General features: G+C 39.1%; 1 long non-coding RNA gene across 1 annotated transcript; it reads left to right on the top strand.

Moving 5' to 3' along the window:
• Positions 1-4,271: 4,271 nt before the first annotated feature.
• LOC113956662 lies at positions 4,272-17,951 on the top strand. The gene is made up of 3 exons (XR_003530919.1): positions 4,272-4,352; positions 12,717-12,784; positions 17,808-17,951. It is a non-coding gene; the product is annotated as an uncharacterized LOC113956662 (long non-coding RNA).
• Positions 17,952-19,885: the final 1,934 nt, after the last annotated feature.

Raw genomic sequence — 19,885 nt, 5'->3', positions numbered from 1 at the left:
ACTGAGTTTTCTCAGTCTCCTGCTCTTAGTCTCTTACTCTCTCCCTTTGACCCTCTCCCATTCTTCCCATTGCCCATCCAGAAAACAACCAAAAGGCAGCTACCAAAGAAAGGAATTCTGGCAAGAAAGAGTTCAGGTGAATGGGGTAGTTGTACTGCTGTCTTCAGGAAGAGATCCATCCCTTACAAACTAAAATAAAAACTTCATCTAATCCAGGGTTCCTTCTCCAAAACGTTCCAGGAGTTGACATCTGGATAAAAGACACAGAATCCAGAGCGATTTTTCAGTTGTTCAATTTTACCTCCAAGGCTCAAGTATTCCCGTATCCCACTATCCACCCACCTATATTGCCCAAATTATTTTTGATTTCTCTTCCACGTTTGTAATACTTGACATACTTCAGACCTTTTCTCTTTGTTTGGTGTCATATAGAATCACAGAACGGTTTGCATTGGAAGGGACCTTAAAGATCATCTAGTGGACCTTAATCTTTATACTCCTTAGATCTGCACCATTTGATCCTCCTGATTCAAATTCATCCCTGAGTTCCCTTCTCTGGGCCTTCCAGTGTCTCTCCTAGTCCTGCTGTAATGTCAGGTGCCTTCTCAAAAGTTACATCACATCACCTTTGTGGAGCTGATGCCTTGACCCTCATGAAGCCAAGTCCCTTCCAGAAGATACACCTACAACTTGTAGGTGTTGTCCTATATTTTCCATTAGGTTGCTCTACAAACCTGATCAAACCCTTTCTGTAACATCTCTGTTCACCACACAAGCTTATGAAATGTTAAAGAGTGGTGTGTAGAGGAAATGTTGGTTCCCCTTTCAGGGAAGTGCTGCTGCCTTCTCCTCAGTGGCTGAAATAATCTGGGTATATTGTCTCTCCCAGTCTTTTTCCCATGTGTGTCTGCAGGATCAGAGGCCTGCTGGCAAAAATAATCCTGCAAATTTGAGATCTTGTCCCAGTGATCTCCCTCTTCACCTGTTTGCACTGGGACATGTGTGAGCTTTGAGCCCACACCAGCTGGATGTGGAAGCTGACCAGGAGCAAACCAGCTCCTGTCTACAGCTTCTATTACAGATGGATGCCAGTATAACTCTTTAGGATGCTCTGGCTACAGCTAAACTAAACTAAACAAGTCCAGGATACATTTCTGAGTATTGACCCTCAATCACAGACACTGCTAAAGTGCTAACACAGTCCCTGGTGTGACTTTTTGACTTCTACTACTTCAGACAAACGAAATTGTTTCCCGTTCTTCTAATCTGCAGGCACATGTAAACAAAAGTAACCACTTTGTTGGACTTTCCCAAATATATAGCCTGGGGAATTTCAGCCAGAGGAATGAGTCCTATAGGAAGATGTTTTATTTGTCTTTACACTGCCTGAATAACAGAGTTGTCCAAAATAATGGATAAAATAGGAGTCAATGTGAAGGCACAAGAGGTTTGGGATTTTTTTCCCTGTCCTGTATATCAACTACCTTTGTTCTGGACAAAATATATCATCCCATTTTTTATATTCTACATCTCTTAGAAGGACACAAGATTCATCTGGTTTAAAGTACTCATATCCTCCCCACGTTCCTGCTATTTATGCATGAAGCAGAAAACACGTGTGAGCAAACTCTTATAAAAAATAAACAATAAAACAGAGTTTCAGAGTGGAGAATGGGGAAAAAGGGGAAAGTTTGGATCTCTCATGTTCCCTTAGGCCAGTGGTGAAACAGCACAGCCATTTAGATGAGGCAGCTGCTGCAGCAGCTCCAGTGCAGGAAAGCTCTACAGCCAAATAAGTTTGTGATGACCCAAATTCCTCTTGTACTGTCACCAGCTCTATTCATTAACGACACAAGATGGTTCCTATGCTTTCCCCAACTCCTGCCTCCCCATCCTTCCATTGCTGGTGGTGTGTCATTTGCTGCACAGATGTTTCTCCCAAGCTAATGCAAGGTTATTTTTCAAGTGACTTCTTCCAGCAGATGTTCCCCAGTTCCCAGGTGTGTGCGTTGTCCTCTCCACTGAGCCGAAACTCAGCGATGCACTTGACATATTGCAACGCTGCTGCCTCTTTGAGCTGCAGGGTCGGTGACATCGCGCATCACTGACACCTCTGCTCCTGCCAGGCTGCTTGGTGACACCTTCCCTCAGCAACAGGCCTCCCTGCTCCTTGCCCTACTGGTTCTTCACTACCTGGGCTGCACAAAGCAGCTTTCTGTGCTGCCTGAAATGAACTTATATAATTGCTGCAGAACGTGTGCCCAAAAAGAAGAATTAATTTCACCTATTATTCAGGCAGCCAAGTTCTATTTCCCTGTAGAGTCAGAGAGGAAAGCCAGATGAAATAGCTAAAGGACATTTATCAAGCGGTGTTTTGAACACAAGACCTTCTTCTTCCTGGTATCTGGGGAGTCAAGGTCACGTAACCAGACACTGTAGGAAAGCTGGATAAACCACTGAGCTCTTTCCCTCAAAGTCCATAATCTAAGTCCGCCTTAGCACATCACTAAATACAGGTATTTGTGCCTGTCCTCCTCTCCAATCTCTGTTTTCCTGCACAGTTCAGATGCTTTCCCAGCTTTCATCTCTTGGCATTAATTTAACTTTTTTTTTTTTTTTTTAGGCATCGCAGGGGTGCAGACTGGCTCGCAATGACAGCCCTGTTTGGTTCAGCTAATATCTGGGCTAGCTTTAGCCTCAGGCTATGGAACAACTCCTTGTGAGCCTTCTGTGAGATAAAATGATAAGTAGAATCTTTAATTATTATTATTTTTAAATTGATACGATGTATTGAACTCAAAGAAGCAGTAGTCTGTATTTAATTAGAGAGAGAAGAAAACCTGACAAAAAATTTCCTCCCTTCACCCCTTCCCCTCATTTTTCCCATCTGAACTCAGACCCTCAATCAGGTGGCAATAGGTAGAAAAAAGATAAAGCCAAATCCCTCAAAAACTCTTTGTAGATAGACAATCTTGGGCCATGATAGAAACAGGACTATAGCTAGTGGATGCTAATATTTTTTTTCAAGCTCTCTGTCTTGGATCGACCCCTTCATTTCTTTTCTTCCCATCATGCTGAAGGCACAGCTCTCTCCTCATCCCTGGATCAACAAAATTCAGTATTTTAGCTTCTCAATGTTGAGCTGCAGCAGAGGAGAAAAGGACTTGAGTGTTTACTGCCAGGCAAGCTTGCAGAAGTGGGACCAAGACAAATCTCCTGCCAGACATTTTGGCTACATCCCTGCTAGTCGGCTAAGGAAGTGTCAGGATCAGCTCTCCGTCCCTGAGGCCACCTGGCACAGCCCAGACATTTCCTTAGTGTTAAACAACCTCACCTGCAAAATAAAGTAGCCAAGTCCAACTTGCCTACTGGGGACAGTGCCCGGTGCGTGCTGGCTCCTGAGCTGTGCCTGGGAATTGTCTGGGATGGCACAAACCTGGATCACCAGCATGCCAAGGACCATCAGAACAGTCTCAAAAACTGTCAGATTCCGGTGTTTGCTCCAGTGCAATGGTGCTGATTTGCTAATTGGCACAGCCAGAGCCCATGCAGGTGTGCACATATCCATGGTTGGACTTGATGTTCCTACAGTTCTTTTCCAACCTTAATGATTCTTTGACTCTATACACAGACACACACACGTGTGTGTGCATGCAGTAGGCATCAGTGGGGAAGCATGTGACTTTTCCTAATTACACCATAGCCTCATCCCCTTCCCATCAGCTTGTTGAAGTCAAACAGCTTGTGTTGGGTGAGCAGTTGCTTTTATAGGTAGGTTTTCCATGTTGTTACTTGCTTGGTTTTCTTTTGCTCGATTTTTTTTCCTCTCCTGTAATTCACAATATTGGTGCCTATTGCTTTTCACAGATTCATTTTATGTCTTTATGAGTCATTATAGAGGTGACCTTCCAGTATCTGAAGGGAGCCTAGAGAAGAGATGGAGAGAGACTGTTTACAAGGGCATGGAGTGATGGGACAAGGGGGAATGGCTTCAAACTGAAAGAGAGTAGGTTTAGATTAGATATTAGGAATAAATCCTTTGCTGTGAGCATTGTGAGCAACTGGCACAGATTGTCCAGAGAAGCTGTGGCTGCCCCATCCCTGAAATTTTTCAAGTCCAGGTCAAACAGGGCTTGGAGTAACCTGGAATAGTGGAAGGTGTCCCTACTCATGGCAGGGGATGTAACTAGATGGTGTTTAAGGTCCCTTCCAACCCAAACCATTCCATGATTCTGTGATTATGACATCTAGAAGAATGAATATGTGTTGGAAGTTAAGTCAGAAGGAACTAGGGGGAGATTGAACAGCAGCGCTCCACCATGAATGACTTGATCTCTCTCAAGCACATACAGGTGGGGAAAGGTCATTAACACCTGTGTAGACAAGTGTAGACAGATGTAAACTTGCATTTTAAGCTGTCTAGACATGAGCCAGCTGCTGCCTACAGTCTGGTGGACACCACCATGATCTGAGGTAGCATTTCCATGGCAGCCTGAGCCAGTCTGGCTGTATCTATTAAAAAAGTCCATCATGAGTTGAGTACAGGAACAAGTCTTTGTCCCTTATCATCTCTATGGATACACTTAGTGAAGGTGCCATGGTTTTGATCCAAGTCAACCAACACACCCAGTGCCTGGTGATAGTTCAAGGCTAACAGGAAAGAAGGATTTGCATCAGTAAACTCTTGGGTTTTGTGCGTGGTAAGACACGGGAACAATCAGTGTCTTGTCATGTGGCTTCAGAATAACTAAGGAATGGTTCTATCGATTTGTTAGTGTAGATATTCCTCAAACACTGGCTTGGATGGTTCTGTTTGGATCTCCCAGTCACATGCTGCTATCCACCTTGACTCAGGTAATCCAAATGTGGGATTGAGTGATCTGACTGAAAACTAGTCCAAGGCAAGAAACATATCAATTTTAGCAACCAATGCCTGTTGTTCACCACCTTTTCTCAGTGAAAGAAGAGAGAGCAGGTCTGTGGACACAAGACTAGGGAAAAAAATAGCACAGAATCATAAAATCATAAAATGATTTTGGTTGCAAGGGACTTTAAAGTTCATCTCATTCTAACTCTCCTGCTGTGGGCAGGGGGACCTTCTGCTATCCCAGGTTTTTTCAAGCCCCATCCAACCTGGCCTTGAACATTCCCAGGATGGTATCACTCTGTACTTGGATTAATTTAGTCTTTTCTGGATCTGCTGCTTGACTAGAAGAACTGAACATCCACAAAGATGCCCTGAGAAGTTACGTGCACTGCATCAACCGGTGGCTTTATAAAGAATAAAACTTCCTTTGGACCATCTCCATCAGGCCCAATAAAATCACACGCATTTTTATAGCCAGACAAGTAAAATTCTAAGTCCTAACTAAACTGCCTTGCCCTTAAACAGGCTTCATTATTGCAAGGTTGCTTCAAGGGTTCAAGATCTGGCTGTGTATCTGTCTTCCAACTCTGTTACATATACAAACAGAGATATAAAAACTAGTCATTTTAGAAATATATTCAAATTCTGCTCTCACATATAAATACACCTAAATATGAACAAATTTCAACATATTCTCTAACTGTATTTATAAATGTAAATATACATCACAAGTATTTAAAGCATCAGGATTAAAATCTTTCCTTAAGCAAACTACCTCCCACTGAAAGGACACCAAAAGAATGATGGGGAAATGGGAAGCTTTTGAAATGGAGGGTTTGAGTCCCTTAGTTTGTCACATTTGAACGACAATAGCATTAAAATACAGCAAGTTAAAATATCCAGGTGTTCTAAGACACTGTTGTGCTCACAGGAGAAGAAGCAGCAGAAGTGAACAGATAATTATTGGAAGCAAAAAAATGTTATTACTCTTTTATTTTTACTATTAATTACAAATGCTACTACATCCTGCTACTAATTTATAGCAGTCATATACAAGTGCAAAATTAAATCAGTCCATTCAAAATATCAGAGCAGGAAAAACAGCCTTATTTTTAACTTATTCTACAAATACACCATTGATGTTCCCACTTGTCCCCTTCCCCAATCTTTTGAAAATAAATAAATAAATAGATTCACATATACTTAGATTTTTAGTCCAGAAGGGACCATTACAATCATCTTGGTTGTTTCTTTCCCAAAAAGAGACCTTATAATTTTATTCTTGTGTCTGACCCATAACTTTTCTGGGTTACCCTGTATCCTTTCAAGCTGCATTTTTTTCTGATTTAAGGACTTCAAGCAACACAGAATCTCCTATATCACTGGGTGAATTGATTTGATAGTTAATTATGATCATTGATAAGAATTTTGCTGCTGTTTCCAATCAGAAATCTTGTAGATCCAACTCTTCAAAATGGGATTTTGGGCATCATTTTCTGCCAAATCACAGAGCCCTCAGTCCTCTATAAATAAGTCATGCCCATCTGTAAAGGCTTTGGCCTTCTCTCCTAGTTTCTAAAATTACATTAATTTTGTTAGTGTGTTCAAACAGTCTTTTGATTTTACAACATCCAACAGTTTTGAACAGTAAAGGAGTCAATTTTTTCCAGAGAGTTTGTGGAAAATGTTCAAGGTCAGATTGGACAGGGGTTGGAGCAACCTGGGATAGTGGAAGGTGTCCCTGCCCATGACAGGGGGTTGGCACTACATGGTCTTTATGGTCTCTTTCAACCCAAACCATTCTATGATTCCATGACTCAATCTCCAAAATATTTAGAAATCCATGAAAACTCACCTGTACCTTACCCCCAAAAACACTTTGACTACAAAGTTTTTAAGGATTTTGGGAGCTTTAGATGAAAGCCATCACATAAATGTGCATTATTGCACTGCCATTATTACTGCACTGTCATTTTGTCTTTGGCCTTTTGGAATAGTTTCAGCCTGCTCTAGGTCTTACAGTTTAATTCCTTTTCTTTAACACCCAGATTGAACAAAGGAAGTGTGGGGACATTAAAAATTAAGACTGTTTTTTCTGTATTATCACTATTATTGCTACAGGTTCATAGATTACTTCATTATGGCTCCAACTCATTACAATGAGAGCCAAGAATATGCAGAAATAACAGGTGGCATCTGTGTAAAGCAGGATGTGGAGTACTCCTTGCTGAGCAAAGATACTCAAGGAAAAGCAGTTGTTAGGTGGTGACCTGATCCTACTGGGTAGACTGTTGTACCTTTAATGGGCTTTAATGGGGTTTGCTGCCTGTGTGCTTGGGAAAGAGAAAAATTCCATCTTCAGTTCCTGCTCATACCAGAGCTGTAAGGAATGGAGAGCAGAAGGTAAAGAAAGAGTGATTAAGGATTGGAATAGCTGACCAGGGAAGTGGTGGAGTCACCATACCTGGAATTGTTCAAAAACCATCTTCTGGCATCTTCTGAACCTTTGCTCAGTACAAAGACCACAGAAAGAAAATATTTAGATATTTAAAAAAAGTTTGCCTTGAAGGCTCTTATGGAGTGAAAAACTCCTTTTATAATCAGTTCTTTCTCATCCTTCCACTAAAATAAGGGGAAAGGAAAGGCTATGTAACAAACTTGAACCTAAGACTTGGAGATTTCACAGGAAAAACAGCCAGGTCTTTTCTTTGCTTGAGACCCACTGAGAAAAAAATCACTTTTGAGAAGATCATTCACACCACATGAATTAAAACCCGCATAAAAATTTTTGCAGAATGACAACTGTTGGTACCAATTTCAACATGTCTATAAAATCCAGATACAAGTACAACTAGTGTGAGAAAAGTCTCCAGCATTACCACCACAGAAGAGATTATCCTTCTCTTACTTTAGCAATTGAAATGTTACATATTTCATTTAAGTTAGTCTTTTGGAGATGAGGCAAACATCCTCACAGGGTTGTTTGCCCATCCTAAAATAAATTTCTGAAAGGAATAAGGTAAAACAGTCTCTGGAGAAACATTTCTTTTACCTTTTCAATAGCAAGAGCCTAATTAGAGAGTCTAATTTAGCCTAAATGGCTAAACTAGCAGAAATGAATCTCGTATTTAGCTCTGCACATTCAATGGTGACTTAAATCTCTGTATCTGACCTCAGATCGGGTTGCAGATCAGGCTGAAGTCATTCACTGGTTGGGATCAGTATTATTAATAATACTCAGTATTATTATGTGTTATGTAACAATAACAATAATGGTTAATTATTAAGGGGACTGTTGTTTGAAACTAGTGAAAAAAACCCCCATAAGTAACAGAAAAACTACAAGAATTTTTTTACAGAAGGCAACCCCAGCTGAAAAACAACTCAGTGCAGCTGAACAAAGAACACTTAGAAGATTCAGGCTGGCCCCAGTGCAAATTATTTGATAGCATCTTCTGATTACTTTGTGTCTGACACAGTTTTAGCCTAAGATACAATCTGTCATGCTGGATTGCCACTGTGTGTTCTACACCAGGGAAAAATATATATCAGTAAAATTTACCATCTGTGTCATTATGTGACTACATAAATTTCAATCTCAGCATATTTGTTAGTTTTAATTCCCAGATATATTTTTTTTCTCACTGAAGCTGTTATTCATATCAGCCTGTATTGTATAAACCATACTAAGTCTTTAGGGGTCTCTTCAGATGCTGGAAAAAATCTAAGACCTGTATTATTCGTAAACTCCAAGCCAGGGAGTGCAACACCTTTATGTTTTGGGTTTTTTTAAAGTCCATCCTTACAATTAAAACTGACACCAGAAGGTTAAGGATCACATCTATGGTGGGTTAAAACTTAGCAGCTAATCACTCCCTCCCTCTCTCCCTCTCATTATGTCAGGGTTTCTGATGGGTTTCCATTCCACAAACACCATTTGATTAACCTTACCCATGCTCTAACACCTACCTGTGAAGAGATATGGGCTGCAACATGAGGAATGTGGAAAAGTCAGTGGAGGTTTAATTGGATTAATCCCTGTGTTCTACATCTACACTGGCAACCTTCGTGACAGCTCAGCTAACACGATAATGTGCAACAAAGGGATCTGGTATTCAGCAGGGTCCCACACCTTAGCTGGGGGGGATGCACCTGGGGAAGCTCCACTGTGAAACAGAATAACAGGCAGCTGACAACAGCCCTACTCTGAATATTGTCACAAATTGCTGGATCTGAAGAGCATTTCATTTTTTGATGAAACTCATACTCCGTTTTCAGTGGTTCAAAGGGAGAGTTTTCAGCTGCAAGGTCCTGCCAGACATGAGCTCTGCACTGCACCTTTTTTTCTTCCATGGGAAAAGGAAAATCCCGCTAAGAGATGGTCTGAGGGTGTTGGCACAGTGTCTGTGAGAGCAAGAGGAGGTTGAGGAAAGGAGCAATGCTGAACATGCCAGCATCACTTTGGGAAAAAAACCTGTCCCACTGGTTCCCAGGGAGCAATACAGCTGTGGCCACACTGGTTGGAGGAGGAAATGTCACCATGGATTCCAACTGGGACTTTGTCCCACACCCACAGGCAGGAGGAAGAGCCCAGTACACATAAATAGTACAGAGCAGTGTTCCTACAGACATGAGCTGCATGGATGGGAAACCTCTGCCACAGTCCTGTGTGTGACAAAGAATGCATCTTACCCTGCTATGGACCTCTTAATCCCAGATATTTTTCTCCTTAAAGTCAGCCCTTTATTAAGATATACCTGTGCCAGTCTCCTTGACCTTTGCAAAATCTCCTGACAGTATAACTACACAGTACAGATTTCTTGAAGTTCTCTCCTTTCCTGAAGGCATTGGACTCAACTCCAGATTAAACCTGCCACTTGACTGACTACCTGTCTGCTTCTGATCCTTCTAAATGGATTGGCTCATTTTACTTCAAAAAGTGCTGACTCCATCAAAACTCAGTGTCCAGTTTTATTCCAGCCCATTGCAGACCAACCCAAACAGCTTGATAAAAACCGAGTAATTTAAATGACCTGATTTCATTGTCCCATGTGTATTATAGATTTCAACTTCCCAGATTCTGATGAAGTGCATATTCCTCTGTCCTGAAAAGATTCCCTAAACGGTTTTATGCTCTACTGGCAGCTATGAATAGTTATGATATACCCCATTCATCAAGTCCAGAGGGAGTGAGATTCATTCATCTCACTTTTTGAAATGGAAATATTACATATAAAGAGGAATTGTGGTCCTCCTGTACGGTCAACACATCTCCTGGCATCTATAGGATAGGAATATGGGAGACTTCGTGCTTCTGGACAAAAAGCTGAAGGCCAGAAGGGGCATCCTCTTCTTGAATTTCTTGGTCTGGTTGCTTAACTTTACTTCCTTTGCCTTTTCTACCGGAATGTCAACCATTGTGGATGATATTGGCATTACCAATCCAGGTAGTAGCTCTAAAGGAGGTAAAATATGAATCATGTCTAAGCACAGTTGTGTCTTTTTGCTATTCCATAAAGCACTTTCTAAAAGATGAAAGAGGGGAAAACGCAGACATTGCAAACAGATCTCTCTCCAGTCTTTGATCTCAGTCCATGTTCCTCTCTGAGAGTCAATGAAGTGGTTGGGTACTTTAATGACACTATAAGTTAACCAGTGCCAGGACCAGTTCTTTGAATACATTTCTATCTCTTAGCCACATAAATTATTAGTTTCTTTTAACCTCCAAATGAAGATGTACCCACTGTAAAAAAAAAAAAAAAAAAGTCTCTTTCTTGTGTTAATTCCCAAATGGTGTCCAGGAATGGTTTAGAAGAAGATCAATCACATGAGCCAAAAGTAGAAAAGGCAGGAAACTACCATTTTAACAACAGGAATGATCAAGATCCTTTTCCCATGTTCATATATTAGCACTTTTTTACTTCCTAGTGTAGATGCAGCTGTATATCCACTGTCATATCATGACCCATTCATGTCTATAAAGCATCACTGCACATAATTCCCAGCTCATGTGAGTCCCAGTCTCATAAGAGCAGCTATGCCTATTGTTAGAATATACTGAAGAGCAGGTTGTCGTGTTCTATAAGACAGGCCTGAATCCTCCAGCCTAGAAAAGACATCAAGATTCTTTCAGCTCTGTGCCCCTGTTACTTTCTTAGCTTTAGTGAGCCTTTCATGGTCTCTGCTCTCATGTCCTTTGGGACTTTCTCAGTCTTTTCTCTAGCAATTCTTCAGTTCCTGCCTCAGAACTTTTTTGTAATAACTTCTTACCTGAGAGTGTCTGTTTTGCTTCTTTTGAGCGCACACACACACACACACACAAATACATATTAGAACAGAAATTTGTCCTGTCAGCTTGAAGTAAGACATAGAATATCAATCATAAATTCATAAGATAGTTTAGATTGGAACTAACTTCTGGATATCATATAGTCCAGCCAGCCATCAACACAAGTCCAGCTACTTGGTTGGTTTGGATCAGGTCCAGTCCTTATGTCTCAGGTGGTTCTTTACCCAGACTAATTCTGGTGGGTATCCACACTTTCTATTAGAACAGAAAAGCATGTGAGACATTTGCCCCATCACAGAAGTTTATTGAAGAGGTTGGTGAATTAATAACACTGATTAATACTGAGAGAGAAGACAGGACTTTCTGACAGGAGAATCACAACCAGTTTGAGATTGCCCATTAGCTTTACACATGGATTTGGGTATATGTGAATTTGAAGACTGATTTACTGCACAATGAATTGAGACTGCAACTACAATGGAAAAAAGGTGGAGGTGATGGGTAGAAGATGCTGGCAACACCTTTCAGTACATGTGAGACAACTGCTTTCAATACCTGCACTCCCAAGCTTGGATCTCCAATATACCAAGGGTTTTGATCTTCAGACCATGACAGAAGATGTCCATTTTCACTCCTCCCCCGAAGAAAAGTGACTGGTTTTATAGGGTTGAAGGGGGTTTGTATTTTACTGCCTTATTTGTTCAATTGACCTTTTAACCTGTGCACTAGTTGCAAGGGGAAACAGAGAGAGAGATTTCACAGCAACATGAGTTTGGACAGAAATCCTGAACCAAACTATAGAAGTAGTAATAACTCTGAGTTTACAGACATCCAGAAATTATGAGCACATTGCACTTTTGGAAAATATATTAGGTGAGGGATAGCTTGTGTCCCTGGGGTAAGTGTTCTGCCTCTTTGGTGACCCATAACTCAGGAGTGTGCCAGGCATTAGCACTTTGCAAAACATCTTCATTCTTCATGAACCCATAGCATTCAGAGCATCTTTCTTACTCAGCAGTGATTTGAGTCATTTTATTTTAAACACTAACTTGACATGGTCAGCATCACAGATGAGGGAGAAAGAAAGAAAAGCGAGGCAGTGGAAGTGTATCTAATTTTTTATTAAATATATCACTGCTGCAATCTGACTTGTTGTACTGTAAGGGGAAATTACACACCACAAAACAGTCCAGAGAATGGATCTGATGCATAATACAGGAGCCTGCCTGGAGAAGAATCCATGTCACATAAAGCTGTAAATACATACATACAAATTCAGACACGTAGGCACATTGGAAAAACAGATTTTTGCACTGTATGTGTTGAATGAAAAAAAGGGAAACACATTGATATGGCTTTTTTCTCTGTTTGCCAATATCAGAAGGCATCCCCTTGCCTTTATTATGGTAGTCACTAAAACATTAAAACAGAGAATTGTCTTCTGTTGATACAGAGGAACACCCAGAAACTGTTCCAGTTTCCAGAAATGTTTCTGTTCCAGGGAAACAAGTCAGTTGATTTTTAGCATTTAAAGCTACTTCACCAACTTTTCTGATTTAGGTCAAGGTGCCAGAAAAAACAACAGGACTTCAAAGAAACCCCAGTATTACTTTAGGTTCTGAGGGAAGGTAAGCAATTTTTATGTTCACACATCAAACAGTCTTAGGACGATTTCTCCATATAAAGCATATAATGTATTATATATGTTATTTTATTATATATATAGATACATATGATAGAATAGTTCTCAGGATTTTCAGAATTCGATCTGAAAGGAAGTTTTCTTAGAAAGACCTTAATATTATCAGTGAATAATGAAATATTTCATATTTTTATTTTTTGGGATGGTGTGCACTTGTGAGGGAAAATCTATAAACTGAAAATATATTACCTTAATTTTTTTCTAACTTTGAAGAACCTTCAATTTAAAATAATTTATAATTTATTTTTACAGCTTTTAAATCAATGCAACGGATCAGAAGTGAAATTTTTTCTTGTTTATTTAAGTAAAAGAGTTCAGTTTGGTCAGCTCTTATGTAAAGAGCACCTTTCCTTTTTATTATCTCTCTATATTTTTCTTAGACATTTTCCTTTGTACCAGCAGACTTCCAGCCCTAAGTAACCTATTTGATGCTTTGACCTTTGCATAATTCTCCCACTTTTCAACACTTTTCAGTGATTGAATTATTTTTATTATTGAATTGTTAAATTATTATTACTGTTAAATTATATATTGCTGAATTAAAACCTTAATATTTGAAGATTCTATGACTTGCCCAACATGACTAGGAAATATGAAGTATTCAGTGATAAGGTCCTTAAATTCTCCTTTTGCACTGTGCATCATAGTTTATCTATCAGATCAAGGTGTCACAGCTTGGTATCAGTAATTAACACCAAGGTTTCAACAATTAACAAAAATTTGCCATTTTTTTCCCTGCAAAAATTTTCCTCAAGCATTTTTACCTCTAACCGTACTCCTAAGAGTTGTCTGTCTTGAGACAGAAAACAAACCGAAGCAAAGTAAAAACAACAAAACAAGCTTGTTTTGACAGCAGAAAACAACATTTTTTTTATTATTCAATGAGATGAATATTTTCCATAAACATTCTCACTTTGAACAAAGAGCCAATTTCCATTCAAAGCTCTTTAAAGGGAAAATGTTCAGAGCAGGCTGAGCAGCCTTAGGTGACTGTGTTTCACTGATGGGTGAAGGGAATGCTTAAGAGATGTCATGTTCATAAAGCTTTACAGGATCCTTGGGAAAGGCAGCCACTTCCTAAATATTAGGGGCTAATGTTTAATATTATTTTGTCTTTGCCTTTTTCCTTTCCTTGTTAAAAATCAGAGCCCTACAGAAGGAATGTGCACTTGTATGTGAAAACTACTGGGTTCAGATCATGCTGGGACTGTGCAGAAATGGAATATCTCAATTTATCTATGAGGAGATAAACACGAGCTGGATAGATCAGTTATGACACTGTCATATCAACAGCAATCAAGGGGCAGCAGAAGATAGAGGATCTTTAATTTCAAGTGATTAATTTTAATGGCATGAAGACTCCCATTAATCTTTACACTGCCTGTCATCCCTGGCCTTAATCCCACGAGTACTAAAGTTCATCTTTAGTTTACTCACAGAGGTAGGATAGCTGGGACTGGGTGCAGAGAGCACAGAGCTCTGTTCAGCAAAGTTTATCACCTGAAGAAAAGCCAATCAGACTTATCCCTTTTAAGAAAATCAACTTTTTTTTATTTTCTGACACAATAGGGATCAAGGATTCCTGGTTTATGTGATCCACACAGCAGTTATTTTCTATTCCAGTAGGATAAAATTTGCTGGGATATAGATTTTCAGAGCAATTTCCTGGTCACAGTGTCAGCATCTTCTGGACTCTACATTGATATCACTAACCATAATGCTAATTTTGTTGCAATGAAATTAACTGTGTAAAATTACAAAAGAACAAACCACAAGAAACTACATGTAAAGTGTAAATACAGTGTAAGAACTATGATATGACTCATTCTTCTCACTAATAGCTCTGGCTAGATGCGTTATACTAAACACTATTAAAAGCCCAGTTTTCAAAACCTGAACCAAGAGAGTAAATTCACATTTTTTGCTCATGTACTCTTCTTTAGCACCAGTTTCTGGAACTGGCTTGTTTTACCAATGAACCATTTTGTCTGTCAGCTTAGATTAGGTCAAATTAGTTCTCATTTCAATAACTGACAAAGATCATCTTTGACAACATCAGTGACCTCACATGTCCTGACAAGGGCACATAGTCAAAGTTTATAGGAAAGGAAGAAAAGTTTTATAAATTGTGTGCCAGAGGAATGTCAGTATCAAACTAACACTTTGATTCTTCTTTCAGTATACAAAGCCCAGAATGAGAGCTTCGTGTTTTCAGTTGCACTTCATAATTGTTTTCGAAGATTAATAGACAGATAGACAGACAAACAGAGACAAGAAGCAGGTAGGCAGGCAAAGATGAGCTAAATAGGAAAACAAGTAATAAATTCATTATCTATTGTTGCAAATGTCCTACAAATCCAGGATTGTAATTATTTTAATTTTTTTTTCATTACTAACACAAAATTCAGATCTATTATTCTAATAAGAAAATCTTTATAAAACCAGCTTAGGCACCTCCTAATTCAATCCTGTCATAGGGTGGGACAAGACACAGTCTGGAAATTATAGATGTGTACAGATATTTTTCTCACTTGGGGAATTTATTATTGCTATAGTACATATTCTTTAAGTGAAGCACCTCAGTTTCTCTGCTAAACCAAAATGACGGGAGGTTTTTTGCAAGGTGAAACTCGTTCTCATGCACATGAGAAATGCCCTTCTGGAGAGTTCCAAAGAAGTTTGTGTCACATCTGTGGTACAAAAGCCTTTGTGCGGGACCCATTCATGAGGGGTAAATGTCATTTCCAATAGAGTAGGTTGTTCAAGGAGGCAGAGGAATGCCTATCATTCCTGTTTCTCTTGACTAGACCTGACATTCATCTGGTGGTGTCAGGGATGGTTTAAGGATAGTGAAATGCATCTTCTGTCCTCCCATCATTCAAAGAAACAAAATGCCTGATAATCCTTTAACCAAGAAGATGCTTCACAGCAAACATGATAGAAGCCCTCAAAACAGGAAGATTTTAAGACAAAGGAATTTCTTATCTCTCAGTGCAAATTAACTTTTTTTTCCCTTCTGAAACAACTTAGGTCTCCAAAACTTTTAACTCTTAATACTCAATTCTCTATCTTTTTGTGTTTTACATATCCCATCCTATTGTTTCAGGATATATGAAGGAGTTGCTATTTCCACTATTAAGACACGGTTATCTCAGGATGGAATAAACCAATTGTGTTCAATAGAGGAACAAATTCTTTAAAATTAAAAATTTGTCTGAAAAATATGATATTATATCTAACAGAAACTTCAGGATCAGTTGTAAATCCTTAAATTCTCCAGGAATTCTCCACCTTCTCTTGTTTTCTCTGAAATCTGAAAACCAAGCAATTAAAGATTTCACATATAGCTCAGAAATGTTGTTACATAATTAAAGGTTAATTATTTTTAAAGGAGAATTAAAGATATGGATCTACTTGCATGAATATATGTAAATTTTATGGATGTATAGTATCATGCAGTGCATAACACAAAATACAGTCAAATTTCAGCGTGGCTATGGAGAGGTGAGTCTATTTTGTGTTCAAGATCAGGTTTGCATGGGTTGATTTAGTAGTGCCTTTCTAATTTAACTATGTCACTTTTTCCTGACACCCCAGACTACTGTGTCTGATTTCTAGTTTGCATATAATTGTCATATATCCTAGAATTCAGCTTGACAATTCTCTGATCATGACCCTGGATATCTTTAATATTATGAACTTGGATCTTAATAATATTAAGACAATATTAATATTCCAGAATTGGTTGTATGAATATTTTATGTTCTGCTCAGTATTTGGCATGATTCCTACTGGTGGAGATCCAATTGCTCACCACCTTTGAACAAGCATCCAAGACAAGGTTATGAGCTGACCCATCCCTGGAAATGTTTAAGACTACATTGGATGGGGCTGGGAGCAACCTGGGATAGTGAAAGTTGTCCCTGCCCATGGCAAGGGGTTGGAACCAGATGATCTTCAAAGTCCCTTCCAACTCAAACCATTTTGTGATCCTATGATTTACCACCTTACATGCCATTGAATATTACAAGAACAAGTGCAAAACTCCCAAGAAAGAAATTGCAATACACAGAGCTCCACATTCCTTTCAGTTGCTGCTTTCAATTTACTGTGAATTTACCCTTTTTGTTTGTTTTTATTATTTTTACCTTTATCCTCCAAAAGTGCATGTAGTAACTAGAAAAACATTGACATGTAAATTATTAATTAGGCTAAATCACTTATCAGATTTTGATACATTTGAAGATTCATTTCCTTTCCCCAATTAAGCCGTTAACCCCTCATCTACCATTTCATTAAGTAAATGGGAGGGCTGTGTAAACCAGTTAATATTTATTAAGTGTTGTGCCAATTAGTAAGGAATATATTTTTCCTAGGCAAGGGTCAAACAGCCCTCCAGTCTTTTTTTTTTTTTTTTTTTTTTTTTTATACACTTGTTTTTTTTTAATTTGGGTAGTGAAAGTGGTAGGTGTTGAAGGCTAAGTGTTGTATGCAATTGGAGGATGTTCAAGTCTACTGATCACTTCAGATGGAAACTCTCAGTAGAAGGAGGAATTCCTTCATTTTGGTCAATCTATAAAATGTCTTTTTGGTACTAATGTACTTGCTGAACTTCACTGCAGAAATGCACATCAACAACATCTATTTATCCCAAATGGGCACATTTTGAAATTATGATCTTCACAATAAAGGCATGTACACAAAATATTGCATAAAAGGGCTCACTGCCTCTGACAAAGATCAAATAAAACTTGGTTGGTTGATCTGTCCATGCCTATAGGGTATTAGTGATTATAATATTGCGCTTTAATGGACTATGGACCCAATTTACATAACATTTACATGTCATCTACATACTTTATGGAATAAAAACCTAGTGATTCAGAGAGAAAAAAATATCTAACACGCACAGATGTACTCTTCAAACTGATTTCTTCTTCACTTTTCAGCAGGAAGATGAGTTTTGACTTCACCCATTCCATCTGAAACCCAAATCCAGAGCAGAAAGATCATTGCTGTGCCCCTGCCAATACTCAGAGTGGGACAATGGTCATTAAATGACCATCAAACCCAATGAGCATTTCACTTTCAAGGAAATGACTTTTTAAATAAAAGTGTAAATAAATTAAATTGTTCCCTTTTTTGAGACATTTCTACTTTTCTGTGTTTCCCAGCCTGGGGAATCCTTGGCATGGTCGGATAGAGAGATCAGAGATTTTTAAACCTCCTCACAGTTGTCCTGCACTTTTGTTCTGCATTTTGGGAAAATGGAGTGGGGATGACATAATGGTGGCTCAATCACAGTACAGACTTTCTGCACACAGCTGCCAATCACAGAGAACATTTAAGAATATCTGTTCAAGAGAGAAATGTAAAGAAACCCTTTGTTAAGTTCCTGGTGTGTCTTTCTCATTTAAAGCTTGGGAAGGAATGCCCAAATGTCCTAAAAAGCTGAGATGTTCAGCAATGTCCCAGTGGTGGCTGAGTTGTCTGCCTTGGCCCCTGGAGGTGGGAACCATGAGAGGAATCCACAGAAGGTACACAGAAACACTGCAAGGCTATTGTGTATCTGAGCTGAAAAAAAAAAAGGTACCTCAGGGCACAGTTTTATGTTTTAATCAGCCTGTGCATCTATAATAACTCTGATAATAACCAGAAATGAAAATTGCCAAGGCCAAAGGGATACCACACTAACCAGTACACATCCTATGCCCAGGATGAAAGTATGTTTATATATAAGCACAAAAGCAAAATAATTTTTGAATTCATACAGGAACTGAGAATTTTGGACTCTCGACCTTCCTGATCTGTGGATGAGGATATTTTATAAAATACCTAAAGAACTGCAACCCTTCTATTGGAAAAAGAACGAGAAGAAAGAAGAAAGAAGAAAGAAGAAAGAAGAAAGAAGAAAGAAGAAAGAAGAAAGGAGAAAGAAAAAAAAAAAAAAAAAGTAAAAAAAAAGAGAAAAAAAAATATACAAAAAAAAAAAAAGAAAAAAAAAAAGAAAAAGGAAAAGAAAATAGCGTAAAACCCAAAAATAATCTAGTACCAGTTCTCTGGACCTTCTGCTATCCATGTGTAGCAATCTGAAATTCGGATATTGGCAGAAAAGGAACTGCTAGAATTATGTAGCAGGCCGAGGGCGACACGGGATGAGGGAAATTCCATCATCTAAGGACCAGACAAGACCCACTGATATCCAACCATGTGGATTGTCCTGTCTCCTGAAGCAGGATATGGAAAGACTTTGTGATGGTGCTGTCAGTCCATGCAGAAGCCCCTTTGTTTTTTCCCCTCCCTTGTAACCCTTCTTTGGGGAAATGTTAACCATCCTCCCCTCAGTGTAATCCAGGTTGCTGGAAATATTAATCCTCTTCCCCCCACATGTAATCCTGGATGTAGAAAATGTTAACCATTTTTCCCCCGTATGTAATCCTTCTTACTGGAAATGTTAATCAATTGGGTTGTCCCCTAGTTGGCATAACCCGACCTCTGCCCCCGAGACTCTTAAATAGCGTTTCACGTGTTCAATAAAGATTCCAGTTTCTACCCCCAAATTGGGACCGTTTTAGTTTTTGGACCTTTACATTCATGGACAGGATGTTAAATGAGAGTCAAAAGCAGTTTTTTTTCTGATATTCTCATGTTAAATCAAAGGAAGTCAAGTCACCACCTTGGATTTGAAGACAAAACTAACATTTCCATGAGAGTTTTGGCCAGACATACTCTTTACAGCATTATCTGGGACTAAACCCAAAGAGTTGGTTTGTATTCTTAGTTTTATCATCTCTCACCCTGAAAACTGAAGACAAACCTGGTATTCTGCTGACTCAAGGTAACTTAAAGAGGCTACTCCAGTTCATCTGAAACATTCAATTAAGGTCAGCTTGGACGAGGTTTGGAGCAACCTGGTCAAGTGGAAGGTGTCCCTGCCCATGGCAGGGGATTGGAACTGGATGAACTTTAAGGTTCCTTTCAACCCAAACCGTTCCATGATTCTATAATAGGGTTGATATTGATAGAA

Source organism: Corapipo altera, unplaced genomic scaffold (genome assembly GCF_003945725.1).
Source record: "Corapipo altera isolate COAL_440 unplaced genomic scaffold, ASM394572v1 116, whole genome shotgun sequence".
Lineage (NCBI taxonomy): Eukaryota > Metazoa > Chordata > Aves > Passeriformes > Pipridae > Corapipo > Corapipo altera.
This window is presented reverse-complemented; position numbering and strand designations above follow the sequence as displayed.